The following is a 12,880-nucleotide window of genomic DNA, read 5'->3' as shown; positions in this document are numbered from 1 at the left end:
GGTTCAGAATCTGCTGGGGAAAGGACCAGGAAGAGAGTGGTGGTCCAGCTCTAGAGATGCAGGATTCCATGAACCGAGGATGGATTTCTAAAGCATCTAAAGCAAGCCTCTCCCTGTGAGGCAGAGTGGCAGAGGGCAAGTAAGATGCCACTGCCACCAACAACTATCTTGGTAGAGTCAGATGTCCCACTCTAGCAAGTGTGACCACAGCAGTTGACACGGGGATCTATCTGGTGAAACAGATTGAGCTTCCGTGAGGTTCTGACAGAGGCTGGGGTAGAGAGAAGAGCTCCAGTCCTTGGCACCTGCCCTGACCAGAGCCCTGTATTTCTTTTGCTTTCTTTCTTTTTTTAATGTATGTGTTCTTGTGTGCATGAATGCACGTGTATGCACCTGAGCATGTTTGTAAATGTGTGTGCATGTTCCTGTGTGCGTGCATATATGTGTGTGTACCTGAGCATGATTGTAAATTTGTGTGCATGTTTCCATGTATGTGTATACGTGTGTGTGTGTGTGTGTGTGTGTGTGTGTGTGTGTGTGTACCTGAGTATGTTTGTTAATGTGTGTGCACCTGCATGTTGGGGACCTCATTGGCCTGGGGCTCACCCATTAGGCGACTCACTGGCTGGCTGGTGCCTTAGAAGTGCCTCATGTCTCCACCTCACTGCATTGGGGTTGCCAGCAAACACTACCATATCCAACATTTTTATGTGAGTTCTGAGAATTTGACTCAGGTCCTCCAGGCTAAACCCTCAACCCTGGATCTATGGAATTCTTTTTTTTTTTTTTTAATCTATGGAATTCTGAGCCCAGACCCTGCAAAGTCACTTTAAAGCCTCAATCATGAGCAAGAGTTTTCATCTAAATATTAAGAAACGCTCTTTTCTCTCCACATGGGTACACACAGTCATGTACAACGTTATATATGCACATCTATATTAGTAATAAAATTAAATGAAAATAGTTTGTGGAAAGAAGGGTCCTTCCTGCCTTGTTTAATGGTCTGAGCAGAGTGCCAGGCAGTGACTTGGCAGAGTCTGGCACCAGCTTCCTTTCTTGACCCACCCCCAGGCATGGCTGGCCATGGTACCCCTCTCAGGCCAAGGGAATGAACCTGACGGTTCACACAGAGGTTCCCAGATTAGGCAAGATTCACCCTGCAGGGTTTTCTGTCCTTCTTAACCCTCCCATGCCTTTTAGAAAAGGAGATGCGTAGTGCAACTTTGAACTCATGATCCTCCTGCCTCCACCTCCCTGTGTTGGAAACACACGTGTGCACCACCAGGCCCAGGACTTTCCCCTTTTGGTTTCATCTTGTTTTTCAAGAGAGGTTTCTCTGTGTAACCCTGGATGTCCTGGAACTCGCTTTGTAGACCAGGCTGGCCTCGAACTCACAGAGATCCACCTGCCTCTGTCTCCTGAGTGCTGAGATCACATGTGTGTACTACGACTGCCTGGCACTTTCCCCTTTTTAACTGGAGAAGTGTCTCAACCATGAGGTGTTGGCAGATTGAACACTAAGGCTTGGGAGCTGGAGGGGACAGAGAGGAATGGGCATATGTCTGGGTCCCTGATGGTATCACTGAGCCCCAGACTGCATTGACCAGTCTCAGTGTCCCACACTGGACCTGTACATTGTCCCTCCTTTAAGGCTGGCCATGCACCATTCTGTTATGTGCAGCAGCACCCAGTGGTGTCCTCCACATACGCATGTCATGTGTTTAGAGCACAATGGATTCGGGTGTGGAGCTTGGATCCTAACCTCTGAAATCTAGATCTCCCCACAGCCTGCAACTTGTCCCACACTGGGTGTGCACTGGGGAAAAACACTGAAAGTCTAAGGTCTTCTCAGAGAAAGTGACCTCCCTCCTAGATGAAAAAAACCATGGGCACAATGCCAGACACACACACACCTGTGCACAAAACATGTATGTGTGCATGCATACTCTAACAAACACATGCACACACGTGCATGCATGGGGCAGGGAGCTCAGGCAATAATATGTTTGTCATATGAGCATGAGGACCTGAATTTGATCTACAGAACCCACATAAAAATGTCAGACATGGGGCTGGAAAAAGGGTTGAGCAGGTAAGAGCACTGGCTGCTCTTATAGATGACTCACTTCTAATTCCCAGCATACACCCAGCCTTCTTGTTCCAGGGGATCCATGCCATCTCTGGTCTGGTGGGCACTGGACTCATATTTGGAGTGCGTACATGCAAGGAAGAAAATGCCCATACACATAAAAACAAAAACTTTTTTCAAAGAATCCCAGATGTTGGAAGAGAGCTGAACTCTAAGCATTGCGAAGAATCCTCAGAATGTAAGGACAGGGAAAAGATTTTGAGTTCAAAGACAGCCTGGTCGTCTTAGTTACCTTTCTATTGCTGTGTCAAAACACCATGACCAAGGAAGCTTACCAAAGAAATTGTTTATCTGGGGCTATGGAGTCAGAGAGTTAGAGTCCAGGATGGCAAAAGCGTGGTGGCAGGAAGAGCTGGAACCTCACCCCTCGATCAGCAAGGCAAAAGCAGTCAGAGCACACTGCAGATGCCAGTCCAGTTAAAACTCAAAACCCACCCTGAGTGGCACATCTTCTCCACCAAGGCCAATCCTAATCCTTCCCAAACACTTCCACCAACTGGGGACTTAGCATGAGCCTATGGGAGCCATTTTCATTTATACCCCCCCTACTGGGCTGAAGAGCAAGTTACAGGCCAGCCAGGGCCAGTGTGATACAATGAAACCTTACCTGGGAGAAAAGGAGATATGGCTAGCACCTGGAAGAGAAACAAAGTAACCTCTGGATTCCACGTGAGTGAACACATACGTGCATATATATACCTGGACATGCATGTGTACACAGACACACATTGTCTTAGTCATTCTATATCTGTGAAGAGATACTGTAACCAAAGCAACTTTTATCAAAGAAAAATCTGGGTCTTGTGTACACTTTCAGAGGCTTGATCCATTATCATCCCCGCAGGAAGCATGGCAGGAACATGGCTCTGGAGCAGTAGCTGAGAGATGCATGCTGCTCCTCAGAGGGAAAGAGAACCTGAGCCTGGTATGGGCTTTGGAAACTAAAAGCCCACACCCAGTGACACACTTCCTCCAACAAGGCCACACCTCCTAATCCTTCTGCTCCTACCAAAGAGTTCCACTCCACGGTGACTAAGCATTCAAATACATGAGCCTACAATAAAAATACAAAGGAGGAAGGATCACTGTGGGCAACAAACTAGATAGTAGTTTATTAGACAAACGTCAATCTCACTGTACACACAGGAAAGTTTGCTTCTTCTTCACGTGACAGGACAGTGGCACCAATGAGGAGGAACCCACCATGGGTCACAGAGTCCTTGGTCATCAGCTCCACAATGTGGCAGGTGGATGGTGCCATCTTCACGGAGTGCCATGCCTGAGATGCGTAGGTCTGGTCCTGGTCAATGGGTTTTCTACTTTTGTCCTCCATCCAAAGGCCCCAGGGGCCGCACCCGTGCCAGAGGGTGCACAGAAGCCCTTGACTCAGGCCATCTTCAGTTCTCTGCTCTCTTGACAGCTCCTCCACAACACGGATGCACGGTCAATAAAAACGCAGAGACAGATATTGGAGTTCAAGCTGAAGACCAGAAAAGCAAAACAGCCAGCCATTGGCTCTTACCTCTACCTCAGTCCAAAATGGGGATCCTGCCTCCAGGAATCACAGAACGAGACTGAGACTGAGAGCTGTCTTCTCTCATTTTTAATCCTCTCCAGTTCTGGGATTAAGGGTGTGCACCATTACCGCCTGGTTCCTATGGCAAGCTAGTGTACTATCCACTGGGATTAAAGGCATGGGCTGTTGCATGGCCAGTGTGTCTGTTTTACTTTCCTGAACCTCGGGCAAGCTTTATTTATTAAAATACAGATGAAAGGCCACTACACAACATTGGGGCCTCTAGCTTCCCTTTCTGACTGTCAAACATCCTTTGGCTCCTTGATGACCATCTGTGGCTTCTCCAGGACTCCGGGGGCTGCATTTCCTGACCTACCCAGCAACATGGGCATCCTCCCCTGTATCCTGAGCCCTCCTCAGCCTTGTCCATCACTCAACACAGGCCATTGACTCCTGACACAAAGAGCACTGTCAAACTCCACCCCTCCATCTATCCCAGCCTGACCTCACCCCTCCATCTATCCCAGCCTGACCTCCCTCCTGAGCCCCTCACTCAGCCATCAGAGAGACCTCTGGGGAGGGTGAGGATGTCACTCAGTGGGAGATGCTGGCTCAACATGCACAAAGCCTTGGGGTCCATCCTCAGAACCCCACATACAAGAAAAGGAGTATACATCTGTATTTCAGCATCTGGTGGCGGAGGCAGGAGAATGAAGGTTCAAGTTCATCCCCAGAAATAATGAGTTCAAGGCCAGCCTGAGCATGGGGTCCTGTCTTAAAAACTAAAAAGCATGGCAGGTGACACCAGTCATTACAGCCCCAGGATGGTCACACCTTTCAGGACAGCTCAGGACTCCGTAGGATGTCTTCATCATGAAGAGAGAAAAAAGAAAAAGAAGGAAGGACAAATGGTAAAGGTGAGTTCCCCAGCACAAGCCGAAGCTCGGGGGCTCAGTAGCAGGAAGAAAGCTCAGCTCACAGGAGCTCAGGGAGGCTGGAGTCATGGACTGAGGATTCTACACATTCTCCACCACCATTGCCTGGAAGTTTCTGTGCAGGCCAAGAAACCCTTCTACATCATGGAGCGTCCCAAACCTGCCCTTCCCTGGCTTCTCAAAGAAAGAATCCCCTAATCAACACCACCCAGTGCTCCTTCATCCCTCACTCAGCCTCCAGGACAAACCCTGAACCCCACCACCTCTGCTCCATGGGATCAGGACAGGAGGAAGGGACAAGTGGACGGCTGAGAGCGCAGATCCAGCCTGGTCTGCACAACAAGGCCCAAAGCAACCTTAGCCACCCAGCAGGACCCTGTCTCAACCCCCAACACACCACACACACACACACACACACACACACACACACACACACACACACACACACGATAACCAAAAGAGAAAGCAAACTGGGCACCAGCATCTGAAGGATTTAACTTTTCCCACTTTTACAGCTGAATTTAGGTTTCAGTTCTCTGAGAAGGGCAAACAGGTGTCTCTCCCAACAAAGGGCCCTTTGTCAACAAACACCCTTACATTCAGGGATGATGAGGGAGAGACTACAAACCAGGCCTGAGTCATCCCCACAATTTCTCATGGACATTTCCTTGAAACTTTACCCAAGTATGTCCAAAACTCAAACCTCAGCCAATTAGACTACTATAACTGCGGCTGGTTTAACCAACCGTATTTGAGATGACCTAACTGTTCCTGAAATTCCCCTGGCTGGGCTTGAAAGGAGTCTGCACGCTCCTCTCGTCGGCATTTTGTGGAGGTGAACAACCCCACATACGCTGGTAAGTAAATGCTCTTGGCTCTTCCATACTATGTGAGTCTGGATGTTCCTTCTGCATTTCCTCAGACTCTATATTTGGTGCAGTAGAGAGGGAATACTGGAGATCCCAACTCATTAGTAGGGCATTTTAGGAGAGCACAATCCGTTCTCAGCCAATCGGTGAGTCTGGATTCGGCTGGGCATGTCTGTTCAGGTCTGATGTCCGGACACAAAACTTGAGACCAACAGAGGCAGGGCAGACACGTAACTCCCTCCTAGTCTGGGAGATCGGAAGACGCTCAGAACTCCCTTCTGATGGAAACCACGAGTTCCAATCTGTTAAAGTCAGGAAGCTCCAGTCTGGTTATGGTAACCCCTGAGAGCTCACTTCCGCCATCTGGGCGGAGCCTAAGCACGGGATGTGCCACCTGTTAGGGCGGAGCCTCCAAAGATGAAGACCAGAGACGGGGATTGACACCATCATCTGCATCTTTTCAGTTTCTTTTTTCAACACCAATGGGTTTGTTCTTAAATGTATGTATTTATGTTCTGTTCTTCGTTCTCTTTTATGTTCTTGACAGCTATTAGAATGGAGAAGACACCCCATGGACCTGGTCCCGTCACTTTTCAAGGACTTCAAATGCCAGGCAGAGAATCTGGGGTGAATTGTTCGCTGGGGAAGCTATTGGTCTTTTGCAGGAATACTGACTGCCAGGTATTCTATTCCAGCAGCTGCTGCATACCCACCAGCCACTGCTCCTCCTCCCTTCCTTCTGTTGAAAACCTGAATGCAATGCACAAGCTTGTGAGAGCCCCTCCCTCCACCAAGGGCCTAGCTGCTGGTACTTTCCCATATTAACCCTTCCCTGTCCTGACACTGCCTACAAGGTAAACTGTTAAAAATAATTTTAAAAATCTTCAATAAACAACAGCTGCTAAAAAACATACTAAATTATAAAAGGAACTGTTAAATTAAACCAGCCTATATACTTTAGGATGTCATGGCTTCAGAATAAAAGTTGGAAGATATATTATGCTTGGAAAAAAGTTATGCTTTTGATTCCATGGGAAACAAAAATATATGGTTTCCCTTCAAGATTAATAAAGATCAGATTTGAGTGGGGAGACCTCTGAGGATCTTGGCTTCAGACATGAGGAAGAAAGCCAGGAAGACTACAGGACAGGTGACATGCATGCTGAGCCCTCTGCATGGGAACAGCTCTGAGACCCAAAGGCAAATATTACAGCCAGTTTTCTCAGGTCTGGGGCCATTATCTCCAGTTTCCCCAGGGACCCCTAAAGATGCCTTTGCCCACAAACAGCAGGAAAAAGTCTGGAGAATATGATGCCCACATTTCCAAGATAAGATAGCTGGTTTGGGGGCATTCAGATTTGGTGAGTTGTAAGCATTTTTCTTCATTTAGGGGGGTTGGTTACAAATTATTATTAGTCAGAGTAAGAAAAAAAAGACTCCTAGTCTCGAATATTTCACATTTGTATGAATTTTTATGTATTAATACAAATTTAAGGCTATTTTTGTTAAACTATATATATTTCCACTCTTGTTTAAGATTTTGTGCCTATAAAACTCATTTTAAAATATAACGTATAATTTTAAAATACAAGTTGATAATTAATCATCATGTCATAGCCCTCTGGGTTGTGGGGTTCTATATGATTGGCCTTCTGTGAAATGGCAGGATCAAAATTTCAGTCAGAAATTATAACAAGATGCTGGGCAGAAACATAGGACCGGAGACATTTGACAGGGGAACATGATGTTCTGGTTGTTGTTTCTAAACTTAGATATATTTTCAAGATTAAGCCTAGGTTTGTTTAGCTCAGATCTAGCCAATAGATGGTGGTCTTCAAACCTGTCAAAGATCTGATGAATTCGGCACTTAAGTTATTTAATACAAAGGCTTTATTATGACAGACAGAGGCTCCCAGCTCCTAGCAGCGACCCTGAGGTCTCCAAAGAAGATAATGGAAAACCATGATGGCACCACCTGGATTGCTGATAACACTGACCAGTGAGCAAAATGCCCCAAGACAACACCTGCTGCTAGGACCCAGCCCAGACTGTGAGCATGCAGGACACTAGAGAATTGATTGTTCCACTTTGCATAGACAAAGTAAGGTCAGTCTTCCCCACGTTCCTCTTCCACAGGAAAAACTCTCACCTTATGAGCCCAGCAGCCAAAGACTGATACTGTCCTGGTGCCTCTGCCCCAAAGCTATGGAGACCACAGGAGCCTGGGATGCTTGTCTAGGTAATGGACTAGTCGCTGCCATTTTGACTGATACACAGGCCATTCTGATTCTTCTTCATGTTATAATTTATCCTTCTCAAATGTCTGATTGTATTGATGACTAGGCTACCTATAACTTTGTCAGCTTAGCAGCAACCAGATTCTTCCACAAGGCCATAGCCAGCTTGTTAACTCATTTTATTTGCAAAAATCAAGCCTTGTCTACAAATTGAGTTCCAGAACAGCCAGGACTGTTACACAGAGAAACTCTGTCTCAAAAAAAAAAAAAAAAAAAAAAAAAAAACAGGTTTCAGAAGTAATTTCAAAGAACATGATTTAAAATGACTGTGCTCGATAATAACTGCTTGTGTCTCTGGTAAATGATTAGATTAAAAGAAGAGGTTAAAGTCCATACAAGTTTTACGGGTCTAAGAAAGTCTTAAAATACAAGTCTTAATGATATGTAGAAAATTGTAAAAGGCGGAAGGGATATAAACTGTATTTGCTTTGGTTTCTCATATCTACAAATACTAAATTTAAAAAGAAACCATAAAATATATTAGACTAAAAAAAACACACTTAAGAAAGACATTAGTAAAAGTTTTTATGTTGTTTAAAAACATGAAGAAATAGATTAAGAGAAAGAGAGAGAGTGGAAGGAAGGAAAGGAGGAAGGAAGGAAGGAGGTGTTTGTCTAAAGTAAAATGTCTGGCTGAACCAGAGGAGCAGAGATAGAAAAAGCCTGGCCTAAGGGTGTGAGACTACTCCAGCTGTTTTACAGACACTGTTATCTTCGTTTTCTACAATATGGATTTCAGTACAGATTGATAATGCCAACATGTCTAAAACTTTTATGTCTTTTTGTAAACTAAAAATTCATATAAGCTTCAAAAAATAGAGAGAGGTAGAAAACTTGGATCCACTTCTCAAAGATCAAAAGGACTCCAGATAAATACAGCCTAAGATTCCCCACCTGTCTATTCCTAAGGATGACGTTTCTCTTTCTCTCCTGGTCTTGGGACTCCTTGCCTTCCCAATTACTAGGACTATGGGCCTGAAAGTTCCAAATATTTTTCTATAAGTTCATAAATTTTGGCTTCTGTCTTGCAGGCTTCCACTTGACTGACAGGCACATCCCACTGCTGACTAAAACCTGCTCCAAATGGCTAAAGCCTGGACTTGCTGAAAGCTGATGTGCAACAATCCAGCCGTTGTAAAAGTTCCCCATCTCTTCAGCTGGGTCAGCAAACCAGACGCTTCGGATGAACTCCCCCTTGTCTAAACTCCTTCCTTGCTTTGGTCTGACATTACAAACTTCCTGGGCCCTGACAGGAACATCCTAGTTTCGTGAGGGAGCGCACAGAAGTGGATCCATTCCACCTTGGCTAAAGGTCAGAGATTTCAGACCTATTCTCGCTCCTTCAAGGTTGTATGACAAGGTTTGACCTAAGGCGGGGTTGCTAATAGGATGTTTTGGCCTCAGGTGTGGTTACTTGATGTTTTGGGTATTAAGGAGGTAATTACTTTGTTCCTTGTATCATAGTAAAGAATCTTTTGCCTTCCCCTTCTCTTTGAATTGGGGTATATAAAGGCTATGAGAAATAAACACGGGGTGAATCTCAGTATTTATTAAATACCCTCTCGAAGCCGGGCGGTGGTGGCGCACACCTTTAATCCCAGCACTCAGGAGGCAGAGGCAGGCAGATCTCTGTGAGTTCGAGGCCAGCCTGGTCTACAAGAGCTAGTTCCAGGACAGGAACCAAAAGCTACGGAGAAACCCTGTCTCGGAAATAAAAAAAAAAAAAAAAATACCCTCTCGACTCTATCAGTTGTTCTTATCTATTCCTTTTTTAACCCACGTGCTTCCCACCAAACACACACACGCATATGTCATGTGGGACCCAACAAATGGCACCCAGCATAGGCTTCAAAGAGAAGCCATGTAGCTGATGGAAGAGACAGACGCTGGAAAAAAAAAATGATGGCTACCAAGAAGCCTTGCTTAACTCTGTTCTTTTGTGTCTGTATTAAGAAACTATATTAATTACAACACTGCTTGACCTATTAGTTTATACATATTTCTAGCTAGTTCTTGCATCTTAAATTAACCACATCTCTATTAACCTGTGCATCACCACTAGGTTGTAGCCTACCGGCAAGGTTCCAACATCTATCTCCTCCAGCAGCTACATGGCTTCTCTTTGACTCCTCCTTTTTTCACCCAGCATTCAGTTTAGTTTTTCTGCCTAGCTCTATTATACCCTGTCATAGGCCCAAGCAGCTTCTTTACTCATTAACCAATAAAAGCAACACATATACAGAAGGACCTTCCACATCACTGGTTAGAAAAAAGGTTAGAGTCTATCTGAGAATAATTGGACATGATACTAATGAGTTCTTATATTTGATATGTTTCATAAGACAAATTTGGATTTTGATGCAGCTAAAACTGTTAAAGACATCCTAAACCAACTTAAAAAGGCCATCCCATCTTGGTCACCCTCTACTCCTTTATTAGTAGATATGTGGCCATGGGAGCACACATGGTGTGGGAAGTCCCTCTACGTATGTGCTGCTTTTATTAGTTAATGAATAAAGCTGTTTCAGCCAGTGGCTTAGCAAAATGGAGCAAGGTGGGAATTCCAAGCCTATAGAGGAGGAAAGAAGGTAGAGTCAGGGAGAGGCCATGTAGCTTCCGGAAGAGAAAGATGACCACACGCCCTCAATACCAGTAAACCATGAGCCTTATGGTAAAATATAAAATAATAAAAATTAGTTAATTTAAGATGTAAGAGCTAGCTAAAAATATGCTTAAACTATTGGTCAAACAGTATTGCAATTAATATAGTTTCTGTGTGATCCTTTCAGGTCTGGGCAGCTGGAAATGAGCAAACAGCCTCTGTCAACACACGTGTATTACGAAGCATTATCTGCTTGCCTATGATTCTCCAGTTACTTGTGAGAGATCAATGAAAAGTTGGCTGGGAGGTGCTTGGCATCAAGCTACACAATCTCCCTTAACCCTTTATGAACAGATGCTGGTAGTAATGATGAGTAAGATCTTTTTCCCTCCAGGCAATCTAAAACAGGATGTTTCATGATGAAATGTATGTACTGATGATGGGTAAGTCTGCAAGGTTGAAGAACACAATCTAAGACAGGCACAGCCATCTGTCCTGTAGCAGAAGTGCAAGCTTTAATAAATAAATTAAAAGGGGGGAATCTGTGGGAGCCCACAGAAGTGGATCCATTCTACCTTGACTAAAGGCCAGAGAGTTCAGACCTAGTCTTGCTCCTTCAAGGTGATGACAGGAGGTTTGACCTAAGGCGTGGCTACAAACAGGATGCTTTGACCTAGGATGTGGTTACTTGATGTTTTGGGTATTAAAAAGGTAATTACTTTGTTCCTTGTATCATGGTAAAGGAGTCTTTTGCCTTCCCTGCCCCTCTTTTAGGAATAGGGTATAGAAAGGCTATGAAAATAAACATGAGGTGAATATCAATCAGTATTTGCTGGATGCCCTCCCAACTCCATCTGTGTCTCGTATCTATTTCTTTCTTAATCAACATGCTTCCCCCAAAGCGTGGATAAATATGTCAGACAGGACCTGACAGTTTCAGCTAGGAAGTAATTACAGCATACAATACATCGCCCCTTGTCCCCCAACAAAATGGAATGTGAATTCAGAAGGAAACTCCCTGTCCTTTGGGACTTGAGATAAAATAAATAACTGATTCCCATTCTCATTTCCCAGTTCCTTCTAGACAATGTGCTCTGTCAGCCACCACAGGACCTTTGGCCCTTCTGCTTCTGCTAATTGCTATTGGCTCTTATATCACTGATACCTTAACAAAATGATAATTCCTAGCCAGGCGGTGGTGGCGCATGCCTTTAATCCCAGCACTTGGGAGGCAGAGGCAGGCGGATCTCTGTGAGTTTGAGACCAGCCTGGTCTACAAGAGCTAGTTCCAGGACAGGCTCCAAAACCACAGAGAAACCCTGTCTCGAAAAACCAAAAAAAAAAAAAAAAAAAAAAAGATAATTCCTATCTGGCTGCTATTAAACTGATGGTTATTAGATCCCAGTATCAGCCCCTAGACCAAGCTCAACGATTCCAGATAAAGCCAATCTCAAGGGGAGAATGAAGGGTTTAAAAGGGTCCCACTTTTACAGCTGAATTTCATTTTCAGTTCTCCGAGAAGGGCAAACAGGTGTCTCTGCCAACAAAGGGCCATTTGTCAAAAAACACACTTTCATTCAGGGATGAGGAAGACAGCAATGAACAACACCTGAGTCAGCCCCAGACCTTTCAAGGACAGTTCCTGCAACCCACTTGAAACTTACCCAGGTATGTCCAAAAATAGAGCCCCAGCCATTTAAAAGTATGCTGCTTTTTTAACCAATCATATTTGAGATGATCTCTTGATCATGATTGCCCTGGCTGTGCTTAAAAGGAGCCTGCACACTCCTCTCATTGCCGTTTTGTGGAGGTGAACAGCCCAGCATATACTGGTAGATAAATGCTCTTTACCCTTACATACTATTTGAATCTGGGGTCTTCCATCAGCATTTTGGTGACATATTGTCTGCAGGGTAAAATTTTATCACCTGTACTTAAAAATTAGAGCTGGCTTTGCAGTTGGGCAATGGCTATCTTTCTCTAAATCTAAGCATGTTATTAAAAGAAAAATAGAGTTTCTGTGTCATCGCTGGAGCCATCTAGTATGGGACAGAAAGAAAAAAGAATTTAGGAAAGATTTTACTTTTCCCCATCAATATTTTTGTTTCTATCATACCTTCCATTGACTATATGGCTCTATGAATAATGTCTAAGTTTTCTACAATGAACAATAAATTTTCCTGTGGTAATTTTTGAAGTTTCCAGGAAGACAATGAGGCCCCACAACAATGACTCCACCTGGTTGATATGACATCATGATGCTGATTGCGCTACTTTCAGACCAGTTTTGGGTACCAGCTGCTCCAGATGATTCCAACTTGGTTAGCTGAAATGGTGCACCTTCTTACAACATTTTGGCCAGAACTCCAAATAAGAACTTCAGAAAAACCGTTTCGACTACTCAGAGACCATTTGCAATTATACCAGATAGTAATCTTGAAACTTAACCATCATTTTACTTTTACAGGATCCCATAGAAATAGCATTGCCCCCATGACAGTTGGAAGTAATT

General features: G+C 44.4%; 1 long non-coding RNA gene across 1 annotated transcript; it reads left to right on the top strand.

Annotated features, from left to right (window-relative positions):
- Positions 1-7,319: 7,319 nt before the first annotated feature.
- LOC113458037 lies at positions 7,320-10,899 on the top strand. Its single transcript, XR_003378486.1, has 4 exons — positions 7,320-7,519; positions 7,606-7,708; positions 8,798-9,078; positions 10,556-10,899. It is a non-coding gene; the product is annotated as an uncharacterized LOC113458037 (long non-coding RNA).
- Positions 10,900-12,880: the final 1,981 nt, after the last annotated feature.

The sequence above is a fragment of the Microtus ochrogaster genome, chromosome 2, assembly GCF_000317375.1.
Source record: "Microtus ochrogaster isolate Prairie Vole_2 chromosome 2, MicOch1.0, whole genome shotgun sequence".
NCBI lineage: Eukaryota > Metazoa > Chordata > Mammalia > Rodentia > Cricetidae > Microtus > Microtus ochrogaster.
Note: the sequence above shows the minus strand (reverse complement) of the source record. Positions and strands in the feature narration are given on the sequence as shown.